The sequence below is a fragment of the Salvelinus sp. IW2-2015 genome, unplaced genomic scaffold (assembly GCF_002910315.2).
Source record: "Salvelinus sp. IW2-2015 unplaced genomic scaffold, ASM291031v2 Un_scaffold3252, whole genome shotgun sequence".
Classification (NCBI taxonomy): domain Eukaryota; kingdom Metazoa; phylum Chordata; class Actinopteri; order Salmoniformes; family Salmonidae; genus Salvelinus; species Salvelinus sp. IW2-2015.
The window spans coordinates 88,944-111,221 of NW_019944539.1; the positions used below are offsets into that span (position 1 = coordinate 88,944).

A 22,278-nucleotide genomic window follows, 5' to 3' on the forward strand; every position below is an offset into this window, starting at 1 on the left:
GGAATTGCCCACAACCACCATATTTCTACATATTCTTCCATTTCTGACCCTCTCAAGATCTACACAAGTGACTGGGGGAGGGGCTACTGCTAGGGGTTGATTTGGGATTGAGGCCACTTCCAGTGAGCTTATCATTGTATTACACACTTTATCAGACACAAGTGTGAGAGTAGAAACCATGAGTGTCACAGGATGAGCATGTAATCGCTAAATTCAGTAATCTAAATGTAGTCATGGTTGAAAATCACGGGTTTCTCCTGCGGATAGTCTCTATTCTCCTTCAGCTGGTGTCTTCCACTGTCACAGCAGCTGTTCGCTAGTATCTACAGTGAGGCCTTCAGGTTTCTGTTTCTTCAGATGGGGGTTATTTACAGAGATGGAGTATTTGCGTTGGTTTTAACTTGATTCTTTGCTAATTTTCACAGATATTGTGTTCATCTCTGCCGTGTGGAAAAGTGTGGATGTAGCCCAAGGGTTGTAAGGAATAATGAAAGGTGAAGTGTTTTTTTTCCTGGTTTAACTTAGTTTATGTTCTGATTTGATCTACAGTTGTCTTACAGTACCTGATACTCTAGGGATATGGCGAGAGGGAGGCGGAACCGCAGGGTGGCTGGCATCAATATCTCAGGCACCACTACTGCACACGTGCCCTTGAGAAAGGCACGTAACCCCTAACCTGCTCTAGCGTACTGCTCTGTGCCTCATGTGCTGCTCCCTCCCAGCCAGTAGTATAGGCCGAAGAATAACCACAATCCCCTGTTGTCTGGATCAATGAAGATGTATTGTATAATCTACAGAACTGTGGCAACGTAGTCCACCTGGTTAGCCATACTTGTTTAGTGCTCCTGTTTCGTCCCTGGTGAGCAGGGCTGGTCCCCGTAGTTTAACTCTGCTTTTGCTTCGCATCAACTCAGTTCAATCAGTCGTCCAATGGGGTTTCAGTTGAAACGGTTAACCCGGGCTCTCCACAATCTATAACGGTCTGTGTACACCACACCTGGCAGGTCTTGGTAAATATTGCAAATTAAACCAGAACATAGCACACAGTGAGTGTCTCGATCATTGCACTTGTTTTGGCAGACACAACTAGTATCCAAAAGCAAGTGTAAAAACAGCACACTGAAGATTTGGTTGTGAACATGTTTATCTGGACAGCACAACCAAATGGGCTCTAAACAAGAAATCACTTTGTTCAGGGATCCTGCTTTATATATTGCATAATAATTGGCATTATAACATAAGTGGAATAAGGAACAGTCACTATTCTCTTGTGTACAGTAGTTAAACTGTCAGCTCATTGCTATGCAATTACCAAAGTTTATGTACACAACATGCTAATAAAATGTTGCTCAAAGTAATTATATTGATTACACAGGCACAAAACCATGTCATGTTAAATGTTACTGAGAATGATAACAGTAACAAAGTAATTATAGCTTGATTACACGGACGAGAACCATGTCATGTTAAATGTTACTGAGAATGATAACAGTAACAAGTAATTATAGCTTGATTACACAGGCACAAGAACACATGTCATGTTAAATGTTACTGAGAATGATAACAGTAACAAAGTAATTATACGCTTGATTACCAGGACAGAGAACATGTCATTTTAAATGTTACTGAGAATGATAACAGTAACAAAGTAATTATAGCTTGATTAAACAGGCACAGAACCATGTCATGTTAAATGTTACTGAGAATGATAACAGTAACAAAGTATTATAGCTTGATTACACAGGCACAAGAACCATGTCATGTAAATGTTACGAGAATGATAACAGTAAAAAGTAATTATAGCTTGATTACACAGGAAAGACCATGTCATGTTAAATGTTACTGAGAATGATAACAGTAACAAAGTAATTATAGCTTGATTACACAGGACGAAACCATGTCATGTTAAATGTTACTGAGAATGATAACAGATACAAAGTAATTATAGCTTGATTACACAGGAGAGAACCATGTCATGTTAAATTGTTACTGAGAATGATAACAGTAACAAAGTAATTATAGCTTGATTACACAGGACGAGAACCATGTCATGTTAATGTTACTGAGAATGATAACAGTAAAAAGTAATTATAGCTTGATTACACAGGACGAGAACCATGTCATGTTAAATGTTACTGAGAATGATAACAGTAACAAAGTAATTATAGCTTGATTACACAGACAAGAACCATGTCATGTTAAATGTTACTGAGAATGATAACAGTAACAAAGTAATTATAGCTTGATTACACAGGCACAAGAACAATGTCATGTTAAATGTTACTGAGAATGATAACAGTAACAAAGTAATTATAGCTTGATTACACAGGACGAGAACATGTCATGTTAAATGTTACTGAGAAGATAACAGTAACAAAGTAATTATAGCTTGTTACACAGGCACAAGAACAATGTCATGTTAAATGTTCTGAGAATGCTAACAGTAAAATATGGCTATTAAGTTTCGAAAGGAAACTAAACATCCCAAAACAGCCTTCTTGAATCAACTAGCCAAAGTAGGTTGAAAATCATGTTAGTTTGTATTCTGCTTAAACTATCCTTTTAAAGATCGTATAATGTGTGTTTGAAACAAGGCATTTACTCCGATGGACAAAAGGTTCAAAGTTCTTTCTGCTAAGCATTCAACTTGCTGTTGCAAATAGTTTTTGAATTACTCTGCAGTGTTTTCAGGTATCATAAAATGTATTGCATCTTTCGACCTTTCAGTGGCATGTTTAAAGACTTGTATAGTAGTTGAGCGTCAACTTATCTGTACAAAATGTAATTGGTTAATTGGTTGACTTGATTAGTACACCTGGGGCAATGGACATTTCAGAAAGTTCAGATAGAAATGTATTGTCTTGATCAAATATGACTGTCAGATTGGAATAGTATAGGAATGGTGTACTCTCTTCATTATATCTTTAACATGCAGTTCCAGATACAGCCTTGTCATTAGTTGAAGGCAGCCAATCCAGTCATTTCAGAAAAGTAGTCACTTCCTGAGATTCTGTATCAAATTTGTTTTACATTTAGTTGCTTTCTCAGATCTGAATTTCAATCATTTACAAAAGTAGTCACTTCCTGAGAGCTGTAAAAACAAAATGTATTCAAATAGGTGTAGTCAGTTCGCCTGAAAAATAATTACTTTCCACAAGCATAGTTGAATGTCTGATGGAATTGTGTTTTTTAGGGGGTCCTTTACATACTCATACGGTTGGACGTATTGTAGACCGGTTTCCAGACCTGTAGTCAGTCACTTTAGTTGGCTGTTTCAGACCTGTAGTAGTCCACTTTAGTTGGCCTGTTTCCAGACCTGTAGTCAGTCCACTTTAGTTGGCCTGTTTCCAGACCTGTAGTCAGTCCACTTTAGTTGGCTGTTCAGACTGTAGTCGTCTTAGTCCTGTCAGACCTGTAGTCAGTCACTTTAGTTGGCCTGTTTCCAGACCTGTAGTCAGTCCACTTTAGTTGGCCTGTTTCAGACTGTGTCACACTAGTTGCCTGTTTCCAGACTGTAGTCAGTCCACTTTAGTTGGCCTGTTTCCAGACCTTGTAGTCAGTCCACTTTAGTTGGCCTGTTCCAGACTGTAGTCAGTCCACTTTAGTTGGCCTGTTTCCAGACCTGTAGTCAGTCCACTTTAGTTGGCCTGTTTCCAGACCTGTAGTCAGTCCACTAGTTGCCTGTTTCCAGACCTGTAGTCAGTCCACTTTAGTTGGCCTGTTTCCAGACTGTAGTCAGTCCACTTTAGTTGGCCTGTTTCCAGACCTGTAGTCAGTCCACTTTAGTGGCCTGTTTCCAGACCTGTAGTCAGTCCACTTTAGTAGATCATCCAGATTTCCCTCCTCACCTTAGAATTTCCAAACTATTCTCTCTCTCTCTCTCTCTCCTCTACCCCCACTCTCTCAGCATCCAGGCCTTTTCTGAGCTCAAGTAAACTATGAAATGAGCGTGATGTTTTCTCTTTTCCCTCTCCCAAGGGAGGCAGCCCGTGGGCGAGGAGAAACGACCAGGATTTAGATTAATATCACAGCTCAACAGGTACACTTTGAACTCTTCAGCCTCTGCCGGACTGCTCTGTCTCTCCTCTCTCTGTTGTAGACTGCCCAAGCCTTCTTCTCATTCTCACTTACTCTCTCACCACCCCTCTCTCTTGCTCTCTCCTGCTTTCTCTCCTCTCTCTTTCAATCTCTCATGCCTCCTCATGTCCTCTCTTGCTCTATCTTTTGTATGCCCTCTTCCTCTCCTCAATCACCCTCTTGTTTAACTCTTTTATTTTTTTTGTTCATCTGTCTCTCTCTAGCAAGGCTTTGAGACGCAGAGTTGGAGCACAAGACAGACTACTGTGTCTGTTAGCTTTCACTCCTCCCTCTACCTCTGTCCTTCTACCTCGCTATACTAGTAACATAATCAGTCTTTTTCTTCTGTCATTGTCACTAACCCAGCTGTAGGACCGTGTGACTGGGTGGGTAAGGCTGTCGCCATACCCTGTCGCTGCTGCTGCCACCCATCGCTACCTAACACTGTGCCTCCTGACTCACAGTGGATTTATTCACTACTATTTAGTTTATTTACATTCATCGTTTGGTCTTTCTTTGGACATCTGTCTGTTTCTGATGTGATGCTGGTGTTACGATGCTAATTGCAAATGTTACAATGTTTATTTGCATATAAATTACATGGTTAATCACCAATGTTATGTAATTGTTATTGATCTATGCTGTTAATGAATGAATTGACTCTCTGTTATGAACCATACTGAGCTCTAGGGCGTGTTCAGTGGGAGGAAAAAGTTCAGAACGGGGAGCTACAATCTACCTGTACTTGTCCAATAAGAAACACTGTTTTTGTTTTCCATTGCAGAGTGCTTTGCTACGGTGTGCCCTAATGAACATTGTGCGGTCTAGAGAGTTTAGGGACTGCACAGAGAGACATTAATACCACCCTGTGAAAGGGGGTGTCTATCTTGAGAGGAGATGTGAGAGATGCATTTCTCAAGGGGAAGAGAAAGTGAGGGATGGGGAGAGAAAGAGGGAGGGAGAGATTGTCCTTAGAGGGAGAGTGAAGTATAAACACAGCTATTGGAGCTTAAGTAAGAGCACTTGAGAAAGCCCTCAGCTATAGCCAGTGAAAGAGATATGTGTGTGTGTGTGTGTGCATCTGAGAGGGGGGTGAGTGTGTGTACGTTTGAGAATGTGTGTGTCGAGTATAAGTGGTTCGGCCGAGCAGAGTGCGGACCCACCACTGAATGACTCTCTGACCTAGCGCGAGCCGTCTCAGCTTCTGTACACTGAATGACTCTCTGACTAGCGGAGGGTCCTCATCCCTGTCCACCACTGAATGACTCTCTGACCTAGCGCAGTCGTCCTCATCCTCTGTCCACCACTGAATGACTCTCTGACCTAGCAGAAGGTGTCCTCATCCTCTGTCCACCACTGAATGATCTCTGACCTAGCCATGAGGCGTCATCTCTCTTGTCCACCCATGAATGACTCTACCTACGCAAGGCGTCCTCAGCCTCCTGTCACCACTGGCTCAGAATATTAACACCCTGCCTCCCGAGTGGCCTCAGTGGTCTAGGTACTGCATGCGAGTGCTAGCTGTGCCACTAGAGATTCTGGGTTAAATCCAGGCTCTGTTGCGATCGGGAGACCCATGGGGTGGGCGACAATTGGCCCAGCGTCGTCCAGGTTAGGGGAGGGTTTGGCCGGAGGGATGTCCTTGTCCCATCGCGCACTAGCGACTCCTGTGGCGGGCCAGGCAAAGTGCATGCTGACCGGTCGCCAGGTGTATTGTGTTCCTCTGACACATTGGTGCGGCTGGCTTCTGAGTTAAGTGGGCATTGTGTAAAGAGCAGTGCGGCTTGGTTGGGTTGTGTTTCGGAGGACGCACGGCTCTCGACCTTCACCTGTCCCGTGTCCATAGGGAGTTGCAGCGATGAGACAAAACTGTAACTACCAATTGAATACCACAACATTGGGGAGAAATTAACATCTCCTCCATCCTCCTCCTCCTCCTCTCTCTCTCCTCTATCTCTCTCTCTACTCCACAGAACCAACTCGGACTCGGCTCTTCACGAGTGCCATGAACCCCAGGACCCTTTGGCATGAACCAGCAGATGGGCAGAGGGCCCCAGCGCAACGGTGAGAACACACACACACAGCATCGCACACATACAACTATCTGCACACACACGCATGCATACACATCTCGTCTACACACACACTTTGCATCTGCACGTGTGCAAACACACCCACTCATACCATTTGCACACACCTGCATACATTAACTCACACACATAGACAGACCTCACCTACACACACTCTTTTCTTACTGTGCACGTGCGCACACCTCTACATCTACAATAATTTCCTGAATGGATACAAATAAGCAGTATCAAAGGCACCCTATTCCTACACAGTGCATTCTTCTGAACAGAGCCCAAGAGCCCAAAGAGATTGGCTATTTAACAGTAAATAAGGGAATTGTTTTCACCCCACAGTTAGCACGATGATTAACGGACTGGTAAAATGGTTTACAATTACCAATGGCTTCTACACTATTCCACTAGCTACAGTAGTGCTGCCGTGTCTATACCATGTCTCCAAAATGATGTTTACATTTTACCATTGTGACGCAGCATGCGTATCCACTTTCTATGCGCATTGTGCAAGTTCTGGAATTATAATATAGTGGACTGGTTGGAGGTTTTTGAGAGAGGTTGCGATAACATTAATTGTAATCAATGTAAACAGATGGTGTAGGCAGGAAATAATTTAAATTTCTTTTACAACATTTAAGGTTTATACAATTTGAAACCTTACTGAGACATTGTAGAAAGATATGAATTGATTTCCTGTCTACACTGTCAGTGTGCCTTATTAAAATATTCTAAGTGGTGATAGAAGAGTTTATGTATGGTTGGTTGGGACAGTCCTGGCCTGTAGAGACTCTCTCTTTACTCTGTCTTCCTTTCCTCCATTCCTCTCTCCTCTGTGTCTACATTTTAGTTTTTCCCTTTACCTTCACATCGCTACTTATTCTATATCATCCTCTCTTCTTTCTCTTTACCTTCCCTCACTTTCCTCTGTGTCTGTCTTTCTTTCCATTCTCTCTCTTCCTTCTCTTGTCTTCTCTCTATCATCTTCCCTCTCTTTCTATCTCAATCTCCCTCCGTTCCTCTCCCTCCATTCCTCTCTCATCTGTGTGTATTTAAAACGTTCCTTCCATCCATTCCTCCCCTTACCCCTCTCTGTTAGAGTGACAGACAGTGAATGTGTTGTGTTAATGCATTATCAGCGAGTGATGTCTTAATGTTGGAGAGATAGAGAGACTTGGATAGGCTCCTATGGTCCCAGAATGGATTACCACTCTATTTGTTTAGCCAACATGTTTAAACAGGATATTGGCAGGTGAGTCCAGCTGTGTATTGACAGGGTGGTGTTTTATATTGAAAAGGCAAGTGTTTTTTTTACTTAAATAGAGTGATCAGGGATGTGCAACTATAGTTTTCTTCACAGAAAATACATTAGTGCTACACATTCGAGATATATTACAATGCAGAAATAATTGCTACACATTCAGCAGAAATACATAGTGCTACACATTCAGCAGAAAATAGTGCTAACATCAGCAGAAAATATATTGTCTTAAACATTCCTAGAAAATATATTAGCTACACAGTTAGCAGAAAATATATTGTGTACACATTCAGCAAAAATACATAGTGCTACACATTCAGCAGAAAATAATAGTGCTACACATTCAGCAGAAAATATATTAGTGCTACACATTCAGCAGAATATATTAGTGCTACACATTGCAGAAAATATATAGTGCTACACATTCAGCAGAAAATATATTAGTGGCTATCATTCAGCAGAAATAAGCATAGTGACACTTCAGCAGAAATACAGTCAGTGTACACATTCAGCAGAAAATAATTAGTGCTACACATTCACAGAAAATATATTAGTGCTACACATTCAGCAGAAAATATATCAAGTGCTAACCATTCAGCAGAAAAATATTAGTGCTACACATTCAGCAGAAAATATATTAGTGCTACACATTCAGCAGAAAAATAGCTTCGTTTTCATCAGATGACAACAGAAGTGCAACCTTTTTGGCTGAAAGCGACACAAGTAAATGAAGTTACAATGGATTTATTTTTTATTTTTAGGCCATCATGTTATTAATGTTTATCATTTAAAGAATGTAGCCAGCTGCATTTCTTAATGTTTTGCTTAAAGTTAACCTTTAATTTTCCTGAAGAAAAGTAGGCTGGCTACACCAAGAGAAGTACCGGAGAAAAGTAGCTACACATCAGTCAGAGCGCTGTCTGCTGATAGAATACCCGTTCGTGAATTCTCATCCGAGTGGAGAAGAGCAACTGAAGCACAAAATTTGTGCTCGGCAGTCTGATGCCGAGCAGAAATTACAAGAAACATTTTAGATCTGGCAGCAAGATTTCTTATGCAAATTTAAACTTTTTTTCCTTTGTGAAAAACGCTGCATTCTGCGTTATCTAAGCAAATGGCTTAATTAATAAGGTCACTGGACATCATATAGTGTTTGCTTTCTGCTGTGTTTGAGAAGTCAAAGCCCTTTGGATGAGTTATCTGTACAGCTGCCAGTGCTTTATTTCCTTGCGTTTTTTTTGTCCTCTCCGTTCTTGGCCTGTATGCTCCTCACCCCTTTTCGCAGAGCAGGTAGGCCCGTTGCCCTAGTGACTCCAGACTCCACACAGACACAGCGTGTACACATGCTGCTCCAGAGCCAGTACTGTTCTTCCTTCAGACAAGCATGTGTCAAAACTTTGCTCATTTGCGCAATGTGTCTCGTTCACCTTTACTTGTAAATGTCCAAACTCACCAAAAATGACATGACACTCGGTAGCTCCTACCTATTTATGTATAACTTTATGAGCTGGATTGCCTGTCTTTGCAATTAGTTTATTTTCGTTTGCTCGTTAGCATATTTAGCTAGCAGRTTCTGTGGAAATTCGCTATTACGTGTGCTAATTTTGTTAGCATTCTGGTGCTAGAATTTTTTTTTTTCCCCCTTGTGTTCTAAACCGGTAATATCGTAACTCCCGGGATTAGAGAAGGCCGGTAGAACTCCATGAAAYTCTGGATACCGCCCAACCCTAGTCCAAAATGTATGACACCTTGAAATGAGGGGACTAGATGCATATAAAGTGCTTTTATTTCCAAACAATAAAACGGATATGTATGAAAATACCCTCAAATAAAAGGTAACATTCTGTACTGTCGTCTCATAAAACATTTGATCTCAAATCCAAAATACTGGAGTATGGAGACAAATTAAAAGTTTTAGCTTTGTTTCCCAAATAAATAAGGAGTAGTGTAAATGTAATGTAAATGTAGTGTATGGGACACCATTTGTTGTGAAGGAATATCATGACACTGTGTGTGTGTGTCAAGATGCATAGGCCTACGTTTGTGTGTCCATGCCATGTGAAGACGCAGCAGAGAGCGTAGGACAGATGGAGTGTAATTGACTACAGAGCAAGTAGAGACATGCCTTTCTGTAGTACTAGAGCAGTGTTTGTCTAATACCGGAGTTGGTTGAGGATACACTTTTGGGTTGCAGGCAGTCATAGCCATATGTCCCATATTCCCACTATTCCCATGGGGTTGAGACTTAAGAATGGGCTGCGGCTTTAAAAAAAAAGCGTATTTTGATGACTAGAAGATCATAAATGCACCGACTAAGTCGCTCTGGATAACAGCGCCTGACAAAAATTGTTGGTAAATGGTAAAATGCAAATACTTGGGAACTACTGGTGCAACTGTTGCGGCTCACTGCTGCCCCTGCAGGTGAGTGAGAGTACGTGCAGCGTACAGTGTCCTATGAGGCCCAGAGGGCGTGTCACCTGTCAGGAGGGTTACAGTGAGACTCTGAGAGTGGTAAGCCAGTGTCTGATTAAACTGGCCAGTCTGATTACCAATCTCAACGTCCATCCCGGCAGGCAGACAGACGTGAGTCAGGGCGTTCAGTAGTTGTGTTCATTAGGCACCAAACATGGACTGAAACAGGAAAACACTACCTGGACTTTGTAAGAAACACCCAATATTTTCTTGTTGCAAAACATTTTGCTACGTTGTGCCCTAATGAACACGACCCACGACAAGGGCACATCTCCAGTCTGCAGTGGATGCAGAGGGTATGCTGCTTTAAGTCACTGATTGGTTTAGACCTGGGAACACGTATTTTGCACTAGCCATCCAACAGAAGGGGAAAACTTGGACTATGGGCTTAAAGGACGGGAGTTGTGCCCCTTAGAACTGATCCCAAACCAACATTTCATTGTCTTCTTCTGGTATTTAATTATGTTGTGCTATCAGTACAAGCCTTGAGCTCAAATCCTTACTACAGTGATTCTGTCCCACAGTAAGAGTTGGGACGGCAGACAGACATTTTTTGTCCCAGTGGTCTCGTTTCACTCCGTGGCATCTCTCCAAGAGGTCTCTGTGACTGGTCACATTTGAGAGGAAATTAAGGGACGTTGGACTCCCGCCCATTGCCTTCTCTCCCTGCCGGTTGGCTGAGTGGAGAGCTGGGCATAAAGTRGTGGACCGTTCAAATAGAAATATGCCATGTAGGACAAACYTGCCTCTCTGATGTGAACAAGGAATTACGTTAACTGCTCTATTCATGYCATTTCTATCTGAAACGGTCCACAAAGTTTGTCTACTGAACGTGGCCCAGGTTCTTGAGAAAGGGGAAGAGGGAGACAAAATGACAGAAGAAGAGGGAAAGAATGGGGGAGGACGATGGTAGGAAAAGAGGAAGAGAGAATGCAGGAAAGTAAAGAGAACAAGAAGGCAGAGGGAAAGAGACAGTTATTCGAGGCTTTGAGAGAGAGAGAATATGGCAGAAGGGTTAGAAGAGGGAGAGGCAGAGTGAACGAGGAAAAAAAGAGAAGTAAACAGAAAGAGGGGAGGATCGGATGCCTGGCAGCCAGCCTGCAGTGTGTGAGGAGAGCGGAAGAGAGAGAGAGTGAGAGAGAGTGAGGAAAAAGAAAGAGGTTCTGTTCTCAGTGGGATCTTTGTGGCGAGGGAAAAACAATGGTCCTCTCTTTATTCTCACTGGGACTGTGGTCACTTAGCCAATTAAAAAAACAAAAAACTCTTTCTTCCGTTCTCTCCCGCCATCCCCCTCTCTCTCCCGCCATCCCCCTCTCTCTCCCACAATCCCCCTCTCTCTCCCGCCATCCCCCTCTCTCTCTCGCCATCCCCCTGTTTCCCAGGACTGAGATCACAACACACATTCTAGGGGTTCACCTTGTATAACTTAAATCAGCACGTTGTTACCTTACTACAGTACTATATATACTTTATTTATTTGACCCCAGTGAGTCTATAGATTTTTAGAAAAGACAACCGGAATTGATGTTGGACACAGGAGGCTGCTGAGGGGAGAACGGCTCATAGTAATGGTCAAAACGGCGCAAATGGAATGGCATCAAACACCCGGAAACCATGTGTTGGATGTATTTTATACCTATCCACTGATTCTGCTCCAGTCATTGCCACAAGCCCGTTCTCCACAATTAAGGTGCCAACAACCTCCTGAAATGTTGGACAATAATAATAAGACTGTATAATATGATTCTTTGTCCTGAATAGCAACATATTCCCTACATAGTGCACTCGTTTGAAACTAAGCCTTATGGGCTTTGATCAAAGGTAGTGTCGACTACCATTTCTAACATTTTCTTACATTCAATCATTTTAGTCAGACTGTCTCTTATCCCAGAGCGACCCTTACCAATTGCGCTGCATTCACCTTTGATATCCAGTGGAACAACCACTTTACAATAGTAGCAACCCATCTAACTCTGGTTATAAGGGCGGGGGGGGGGGAGGATGTCTGAAGGAATTACATTTATGTCCTCTCTAGGTATTCCTTTAAGAGGTGGGGTTTCAGGTGTCTCCGGCACAAGATGGTGATACATGACTCCGCCATGAATGAGCGTCGTGAGTGGAGTTTGCTTTACCACCATGGGGTGACCAGAGCAGCGACAGTTTTTGACAGAGGGGAGAGTGGGGATTGACTGTACTTCCACATCAGGAGTAAGGGAGGCGAGCCAGAGTCCAAAGCAGGTGCGATGAACGCAGTGCCCTTGTCCGTTAGGGTGTAGCGCCTGATCTAGAGCCTGACAGTACACGGAGGGTGCGTTCCCCTCACAGCATCCGCTACGGCACAGACGACAAGCATGGTCTTCTGTGTGTAACGGATGCGAGCTTCAACTGGAGGCAGTGGAGAGAGCGGAGATGAGCGGGGATGATGCTGAGTGATACTTAGTGGAAAGTTGAAACAACCAAACGATAGGCTGCGGAGCGTTTTCTGCGGATGAGTTGTTAGGGGCTTAAGGCACCAGGACGCAGTGGCCCCAGCCAATCAGCGAGATTTGAGAATGCCAGACGGGAGATGACACCAATGTTCGCCACTGGATTATTCGCCGGACTGAGCGCGCTTCCTGCGTGAGGCGCAGGGTCGTACTCTTGCGAATGCTTGTAGAGATAGAAACCTAAAGGAATTGGGTCACGCGAGCCTGAATCGCTTAGTTGAGGTAACGATCGAGGTCATGATGTTGTCCAGGATGCACGCCTAAAGTTCTTACGTCCACACTCTGGGAGGAGGACACCAATGAGTTTGTCAACGTGATGGCGAGATCATCGGAACGGGCAGTCCTTCCCCGGTGAGGAAGGAGCAGCTCCGTCACTGCGAGATTTCAGCTTTGAGGGATAGGTGATACCGTCATCCCACACTGATATGTCTGCCAGAGCATGCAAGAGATGCGATTCACCACCTGGGTTTCAGAGGGGGGAAAGGAGAAGATAATTGTGTTGTCGTCTGCATAGCAATGATAGGAAGAGACCAAGTGAGGATATGAACAGAGCGCAAGTGACTTGGTGTATAGCGAGAAATAGGAGAGGGCTAGAACAGAGCCTGGGGACACCAGTGGGTGAAGAGTTCACGATGGTGCGGAACAGCACTTCCTCGCCTACGCACACATGGTAGAGAGAGCGCGCCTGTCAGGTTAGGACAGACAATACCAACATGGGGGCCGCCGTACGAGATGCCCAGCTGGCTAGGAGGGTGGGAGGAGTGAAGAGAATCTGAGAAGGCGTTTACAGGTACATATAGGCAGACGATAGGTCTATGGTAAGAGATGAGAGCAAGAGGAAGACAGAGTTAGATTTAGACATGCTTTTGCGCGATGCCCGCCTTTCCAAGTTAACAAAGCAGTTAGGGACAATGAGCAGTCTACTCAGTTGAATGCTAGTCTGAAAACCTGAGGTTTGGTATTTCAAAGAAGGTTCATGTCTGATAGAGGATAGCAGGAGAGCTGGGCCAATGTAGTTAGAGACAAGCCACCGGTTCAAGAGGTTTAGGGGAGGACCTTGATAAAGAGTATAAGAAGGGAAATAACTTGGGATGCTAGGTATAAGTTGTTGACTATCTAGAAGGGAGATACGAGTGTAGGTTTTTACCCTCAGAAGGGGTGCAACTCTCGCTCTCTTGACAGACGGGAGAGGGACGTAGCCAGCGGTTCGAGGTTTCATATAGGACGATAGTGGTGCGCATTTGGGTAGGTCATATTATATCATGATTCCTATGTTAAAACCAGCTGCCTTTTTTAAGAAGTGGTAATATACTATCTATAGTTGAGAGGAAATGCTGCCTGCTGATTCCAACGGGTTGATTATTTTGTCATGGAAGTGAACACAGTGGGCCGATCTGAGCAGCTGGTGAAAGTATGTGATTGTCTAATGTTCCTCTGCTTTCTTCACCCCTTCCCTCTCTCCCCTCCTTTTCTCTTGCTCTCTCCTCCTCTCCTTTATCTGATGTCTTTCTCCTCTCTCTCTCCTGCGGGGGCCGGAGTGCACAGCCAGTGTGAACGAGGCCGAGGTGGACGGCTCTGGAGATGGTGAGTTGAAACTCCTCCCCCCTCTTCCTCATCCCTGATTCCATCTCTCCCAACACAAGTGTAGAAGAGGCCTTCTGCTGCCCCCTAGCTCCAACACCCCTAGATCCTCTGGCCATAATGTGTGTGTGACGGTGCTTGCCACTGGATGTGTTGCTGCCTGGTATATTTACAGATGTGCGTCAGCGTACAAGACGTGCTTCATTCACAGCATCGTTGACCTTTACAAACCCATACAGGAATGGCACACACACACTGCCTAGGAATCCTGCATGCAGATCCCCAGAGTCATTGTGTGTGTCTCAAAATGCATGCTATCGTGCTCCGTGCACGGGAGGGTTGGAGTATGCGTCAAAATCAAAGTAGGCGAATGGCGCATGGAGGGCACTTCAAAAATATGTAAGAACAGAGTACGCATTTGAGAAGCATGCATCGATGCAAGCTTCAAAGAAAATGATGCAACCAGTAAAAGATGCAACATTTCTTGAATCAATGTCGGCCATTATTGAGCTGAGAGCGAGAGAAAATACACTCAAAACTAATCAAGTATTATGTTTTGTGCGCATTATTCACAATCATCACTAAGATTTGATAAATACGAAATTTTCATATCTTTTTCAGATCACAATTCATAAAGCTCTGTAGGTCCATCGAACTAAACCGAAATGCAGTCAATAGTTGAAAACGACGAGATTTGGGATATTGTATACTACTAAAAAAAATGGTCTTTGTCAACTCGATACAATGGATTGAGCCTGTAAAAAAAGCCATGAGGATTCTACAAGCCAAACACCTACTGCTGAGGCTAGCTAACTTTTTAAAGATTGTGTTTCTCACGATATATATAATGTGTTGACCTGACACCACATACTTTAAGATCTTGCCTCATGGTTTAGATAAAATGAATGCTTGTTGTATACCTTTTTGAGCATACTTGACCTGCCTACGTATCCAGTACGATCGCCAAGCCCATAAGTCAATAAGGGCTAACTACTAGTACTGTTAGCTAGCCAGATAGTCACGAATAATTGTTACTAGCTACCGATGAAGAATTATGGTCATTTTTGCCTGTTTAACTAGCTGTTCTAACTAGATTATTACGTTTCAATATCTAGCTGAATATTAGGAAAGAAAAACGTTTGCTTTTTCTTGGGGAGGTGCAGCGTGAGGTAATACAGTAGGGGGAGTGCGAGTGCTTGTCAAATGTAATGTGTTATGAATTCTCCGTACTCGTCCTCACAAGAACGTACCAAGAGAACGTGGTTGGAGAATGCACACAGAGCATGAGAGTGTGGAGCACGGTAGTATGCATATTAAGAAACACCCATTGGTGCTCGAACACTTTAGATAACCTCTAGTCTAGATTTTCTGCAGTCTTTTGATCTTTCAATAGGTGGGAATACTAGAGGATGTGTGTGTGAGGAGTTGATTATCTCTTCTCTCTCCCCCCTCCTCTCTCCAGTGTTCTCCTTCCCATCCCTGTCTAATGAGGAGGGTCTGATGGGTGTCAGCAAGCCCCTGCCAAAGCAACTGTGGGAGGCCAAGAAGGTGAGTTGTGTGTGTGTGCATAATGGATGTGTCATTTCTCATGGTTGGAGAGAGGGACACGGGGGGTTGATTAAGACATAATGACAGACATGGAAACTTTTGGATGAGATAATGCTGATGGGAAAAGCTGCAGTACTAATGAATGCATGCTTCCAATAACATACATTCATGTTCTGAAACATAATGCTTCGACTGTTGACTAAATATTTCCATAGTTAGATTAGTCATTTTGAGATTCCATCACTCTTTTTGCTTTTGATCAGTTTAATCACCTAATTGTTTCTCTATTATAGGTTCAATCCCCTCTCATCACGGCCAAAATCCTGTGAAGTGCCTGGAATCAAGTGACTTCAGGACTCATCTTCCATCCACTCAACAGGGCCTGTGTTTAAACACAACATCAGTCATCATTATGAACCAAGTTGTTTGTGATTCTCAATGACAGCTGTCTGAGGAGGAGACAGACTGGGATGTGATCCATATATGGTGTGTGTGTGTGTGTGTGTGTGTGTGTGTGTGTGTGTGTGTGCGTGTTGTGTGTGGGTCCATACGATTGATAGGATACTGGATAGCAGTGTCATCACATAGTCTGGTCAAGCATTGTGTGTGTATGTGTCAACATTTGTGCATAGTCTTGTATACAACATATTCCTTTGCAACAAATTCTGATGTGTTTGTTAGGGTCTAAAGCAGTGCAGTACAGTGGCTGCTGGTCACTACTATGACAGTGAGTCAGTATTTATTCTCGACTGCAGCAGTCTGTGATCAGAATTTAGAGGTTTTCCCTTAGATTAGGCCAGCTTCAAAGTCAACAATTGGCTATATTGTAAAATATGGATTCATATTTTAGGTTTTAAGGTTAGGCATTTAGGGTTAGCGGTGTGGTTAACGTTAGGGTTATTTTAAAATCAGGATTTTTAACTTGTGGGCTGTGCCATCTAGTGAGACCGCTCTGCAAAGCTGCTTCCAGAACAACATAAACGCTAACCTGCTCCCCTCTACCCATCCAGTATGCATATTAAACCTTTTTTACTATGAAGTTCCCCTTTTAAAATCCGCTTCATAATTCGTTTTTTCTCTCCCCTCCTATCCTCAGATATATCCCGTCTCCAGAGCAGAATGCGGCCTCTCCAACTACCAGGGCTCGTTGAACAACGGAGTGGTTCCCTGCCAGACCTCAGCAACCTGCACTTCCCCTACACCTTGCCCCACACCTTGGCCCGGTAACGACGGGCACCACGGAGGGGGGATACCACCCAACCTGAGCGGGGGCAGCAGCACAGGCAACCTGCCGCGCCATGATGCACCTCGGCATAGGGATCACCAGGGAGGCTGACTGAAAGGAGTGGGTGTTTGGGGTGGAGGGTGACAGGGTTGTGGGGGGTGTTTTTTTCTCAGTTAATCTTTCTCGCATCCTCCTCCTCTCACTCCTCCAAACTCATTGGATAAGAAGCTCAAAGGAGAAGGACCGTGGGACCTTTTCCTCCAATACGGTAAGTAAAGGCCTGGAGATGGGTGTGAATGTATTTACTGTAGGAGTGTGGGGATGTGTCTTTTGTCTGTGTGCACTCATGCCGACACAGGCACAGACACGTACTAACATACAGTATTGTATACTATAACATAGAATGCTTAGGGGAATGTCCACAATCACCACATAGTATGTAATGGATTAAAATATGGATTAAAATGATTAAATATTTGTTTTTTTAACCCATCTAATCACATTACCCCACAATGACAAAGTGAAGACATGTTTTTAGTCATTTTAGCAAATGTATTGAAAATGAAATACAGAAAAATGTCTTCATTTCCATAAGTATTCTCACCACTGGGTATCATATACATGTTAGAATCAGCTGTGAGTCTTTCTGGGTAAGTCTGTAAGAGCATTCATTGCACACCTGCATTGTACAATATTTTCCCATTCTTTTTTTTCTAAATTCTTCAAGCTCTGTCAAATTGGTTTTTGAATCAGAAACATTTCCATGTTGTCTTGGTAGACAACTCCAGTGTAGATGTGGTCTTGTGTTTTATGTTATTATCCTGCTGAAGGTGAATTTGTCTCCCGGTGTCTGTTGATTAGCAGAACTTAGCCAAGTTTTCTTGTAGGATTTTGCCTGTGCTTAGCTCTACTCAGTTTAGTTTTATCCTAAAAAACTCCCTAGTCCTTGCTGATGACAAGCATACCCATAACATGATGCAGCCATCACCTGCTTGAAAATGTATGAAAAGTGGTACTCAGTGATGTGTTTGTGCTGGATTTGCACCAAACATTGCAGACGACATTAAAGTGAATTTCTTTGCAATTTTTTTTTTGCAGTTTTACTTTTTATTAGTCCGCATATTGCAAACAGAATACAAATTTTGGAATATTTGTGTTCTGTACAGGCTTTCTTCTTTTCACTCTGTCATTTTAGGTTAAGTATTGTAAAGTAACTACAAAATGTGTTGTTCCATCCTCCGTTTCTCTCTCATTCACATTGCCATTAAACTCTTAACTGTTTTAAAGTCACTATTTGGCCTCATGGTGAAAATACCTAAACGGTTTCCTTCCTCGTCCGAACAATGAGTTAGGAGAGAGGCGCCTGTATCTTTTGCGTATCACATCCAAAGTGTTTAAATTAATACTTCACCATGCTCAAAGGATGATATCACAATGTCTTCTTTTTTTGTTTTGTTTACCGCCATTCTACAAATAGGTTCCCTTCTTTGCATAGGCATTAGGAAACCTCCCTGGTTCTTTGTGGTGAATCTGTTTGAAATCACTGCTCAACGGAGGACCTTAAACAGATAATTATAGCAGAGATGAGAGTGTCTTAAGTAACAATATCATGTTAAAAACAATTTAGAGTTCAGATGCAACTTATTATGTGACTTACATTTTTTTACCTAACTGATTATTTAGTAGCTTTGCCATAACAAAGGGGTGTTGATATACTTATTGACTGAAGACATTTCAAGCTTTCCATTTTCCAATTATGTATGTGCAGATGCTGTGGTGTTCTCACCGGTGCCTGGGGGCCTCGGCCCATCTACTGTGTATATATGTGAAAGGGGTCCTGGGGGTTGGGGTTCATGGCAACTCGTGTGAAGCAGCCGAGTCCAAGTTGGTTTCGGTCAGGAGGAGAAGAATGGATGGAGGTGGAGAGAGAGAGGGAAGGAGGGTGTTAGTTTTCTGACCAGTGGTGGACAGATGCTTTACAGGGATACAGCCTGAAATTGCAGGGACATAAGAACAGTTCGTCAGCACACCGGCCTCAGCCTACTACAGAATCTGAAGTCAAATGTTTACTGTTGCTGATGATTCTGGTGCAAGGCTCCAGGCTAGATCAGAGAGTCATTCAGTGGTGGGGCCCGCACTCTGCCTTTACCTACACACGTACACACACACACAGCACAGACCCTCTCCTCTCTCTCACACTCCCATTCTCACACACATCTCTTTCACTGGCTACAGCTGAGGGCTTTCTCAAGTGCTCTTCATTTAAGCTCCAATGGCTGTTTGTTTATGCTTCACTCTCCCTCTAAGGAAAAATCTCTCCCTCCCTCTTTCTCTCCCCATCCCTCACTTTCTCTTCCCTTGGAGAATGCATCTCTCACACTCTCCTTCTCAAGATGGACACCCCCTTTCACAGGGTGGTTATAATGTCTCTTGTGCAGTCCTAAACCTCTCTGAGACCGCACCAGGTTCATTAGGGCTTACCGTATCAAAGAGCTTTGCAACGGAAAACAAATTTGAATTTGGAAACATTTTGAAAAACAGAATTCTACTTTGAAATTTTGGCGTATTGTATGTAGACCCGTGACAATAACTGAATTGAATCCATTTTAAATTCCGGCTGTAGCACAACAACATGTAATACATTCTGAAGGCCCTGTATGTGTTCCTGTGTGGCTTGAGTTGGTATAAGAATGTGGAAGCAGCAATACCAAGTTAATTTCCCAACTCGTCGGGCATGGACTTTAATATTGTCGAAAGCGTTCCACAGGGATGCTGGCCTTATGTTGCTGTTGTCCTTTGGTGGTGGACCATTCGTTGAGTGATGAAAAACCCAGCAGCGTATTCCAGTTCTTGACACAAACTGGTCTCACCTGGCACCTACTACCATACCATTCTCAAAGGCACTTAAATCCTTTGTCTTGCCCATTCACATTTCTGAATGGACACATACACCATCCTTGTCTCAATTTTTCTCACGGTAAAATATTCCTTGATCATACACAACTGATGAACGTGGATTAGACCACAAGTGACATCAGTAAGGGATCATATCTTTCACCTGGATTCACCTGGTCACTGTCCTTTCCATGGACAAGACGCAGCTTCTCTTAATTGTTCTGTATCACGCAAGTGTAAAATCAGTCGTGCTCCTCTGTATTCTGTGCTAGGGTTTGCTGGGAGGAAACCCACTCTGTAGCCTAAGTTGAAAAGTCTCAACTTATTTTTCTTCAAAGACAATTGTTAAAAGGGTGAAATCCCAAGCCGTGGACACCGATCGCCAAAATAAATTTAAAAAAAGACCAGCAAGCCAGTACCTTTGGGTGTTTACTGAACCACATTATTTAAATAAAAATATTATTTGCATTAAAGCCTGCCTGTCAAAAAAAGGAATTTCTCCGTGCTGTGATTTTTATGATATATTTAATCCAACATCTGTTGTGGTTGGAATAATAAATAATGTGAAAAATTAATGTTAATAGCACTTACTAGTGTAGAGGGGTTTGCGCAAGAGACTGCCTGAAACTCTTCAGTCCTTTTGGTGTCTTGTCGGTGGACAGTGCTATCAGATACATGTAAAGAGAATTCGAGAGAAAACCTCACTGCACATAGCCAGTCTAGTTCTTTACAGTTTTCCCTCCTCTCGCGAGACCCTACTCCGAAGTCCCTAAGCAAAATAATTCTTGCTTAGAAATTGCTTCTTTGCTATGAAGATACTTTTCTGTTTATTTCCTTTGATCTGCACCATACTAATTTTTAAGTTTGGAGAAACATCAACAGTAAGCGTAATTTGTCTCGCGTTGCTCAGAATAAGACTCGGAGAGAACACAGATGCAGTTAGGCCTTTATGTGTGAATTCAGATAGGCGCCCTTTTCTAGTTGATTTCCACACTGTAGTGGAAATGGAAATAGCACTAATCGATTGAAGTTGGACGAGCTTCTTCTTCTGCTCGCACAAGGAAAGAATAAAAAGTGAATATAGTCGCGGTATTCTTTATTCGCGATGCCCGAATCCTTCCCTTCGAAATCTACCCAACTCATCTTATCAACCTGCCGGTCTCTCTCGTCCTTTGACCGTCATCGCTCTCTCTTACCTTGACAAACTCTCTCTTCTGAACGCGAGGTTCATAGGCGCTCTGATCTTGACGCACCCGTCTCTCTACGTCTTGGACTGTCTGTAATCGTTATGAACTTCTATCTGCATATCACGCGATCCTAGTGTACCAGTTCTGGCTGCTCTCCTAACCGTTTATGCGCCCTCTCATCTCATCATCATCTAATCCGAGGTAACTCGTTCTGAGCTCTGCTGTTATCTGACGAGTCCTCAGCCTCTCCTCTCTCTCTGACCGCTCAAGCTCTCTCTCTCTTCTGACCGTCTCGCTCTTTCTGGCATAGACTACACAGACGTACATCGTTGCTCTACGTCTTGCTTCTGTTCTGCGACGAACGATTGTAGCGCCTACTTTCATCTCTCTCTCTCGTAACTGCCAGTCTCATCGCTCTCTCTCTTCAAGCCTATAACCGTTCTTCGCCCTCCGACCCCAGCATCTCTACCACGAAAGGACTTTTCTTCCTGAGCACCCAACTCTCTCTCCTCTTGACCCCTCTCTCATCTCTCTCTGACCCTCTCTCTCTACTGTCTCTCCTTCTCTCCTCGTCATGTTACCTCTGTCTTGCAGGAGTGTGTTTGGGCAGATCATCTAGACAAATGGGAGTCCTAGTGTTGGTGTTGTAATTCTGGTGGGGTGATTGGCAAAACCTTGCTTTGGGGCACCTGATGAGTAACGGCTCAATAGTCACAAATCACAAATTCCTCTTGCGTCTCGACAAGAACTACCTTGGTGACCCCTAAGCAGCAAATCTGTTTCTTCTGCTCCTTGCACGCCTTAACTTTCAGAACCATTATTGCTGGCTTACCTTGATATTTTAATGTCAGTGCAGAGACTCATGCACTTTTCAAACAATAACTAAAGCGTCACCCTGACAGCTTTTATATGGTTAACAGCAGTGTTGGGGCTGGATGAATGTAACCCCTGCAAAATATCATAGTTAGAGGCGCTAATGGTGCAGAATCTGGCTGTGAACAATCGTGATCTCAAAATAATGCTATACTAGTGCTTGTTTTTCAATAATTTGTTTACAAAACATATGTAGTGAAATAATAGGCTTATTATTTTGGGGGTTTTGATGAGGCTTATAATTTAGCCAGTATATTTCTTCACGAATCAGATGTGCTATATATTATTATTTAAAAGTCCAAACACTTGATGGTAGTAATGGGGCAGATTAGCCGCTTAATGAACATAATGAGTTTATTGGCCATTGATGAACACTGCAATGTGACACATGGTGACTAATAACAAACTCATTCAGAAACTGGAATGCAATCGCACAAAAATAAGACATTTTTTTTGAGATAAATTCTTCCTCTGAATGAATCAGTGTGTGGAAGTTCTTTGTATTTAGATACTAACGTGTGTTAAGCGTAGAAATGCTGGTATTAAGAGCATTGGGCCAGTACCGAAAGTTCTGGTTATGCTACACGAGCCA

The 22,278-nt window shown here is 43.1% G+C and overlaps 1 pseudogene; it reads left to right on the plus strand.

The window, feature by feature from the left end:
* Window positions 1-579: 579 nt before the first annotated feature.
* Window positions 580-22,278, plus strand: part of LOC112075587 (uncharacterized) — a 30,807-nt pseudogene continuing 9,108 nt past the window's right edge.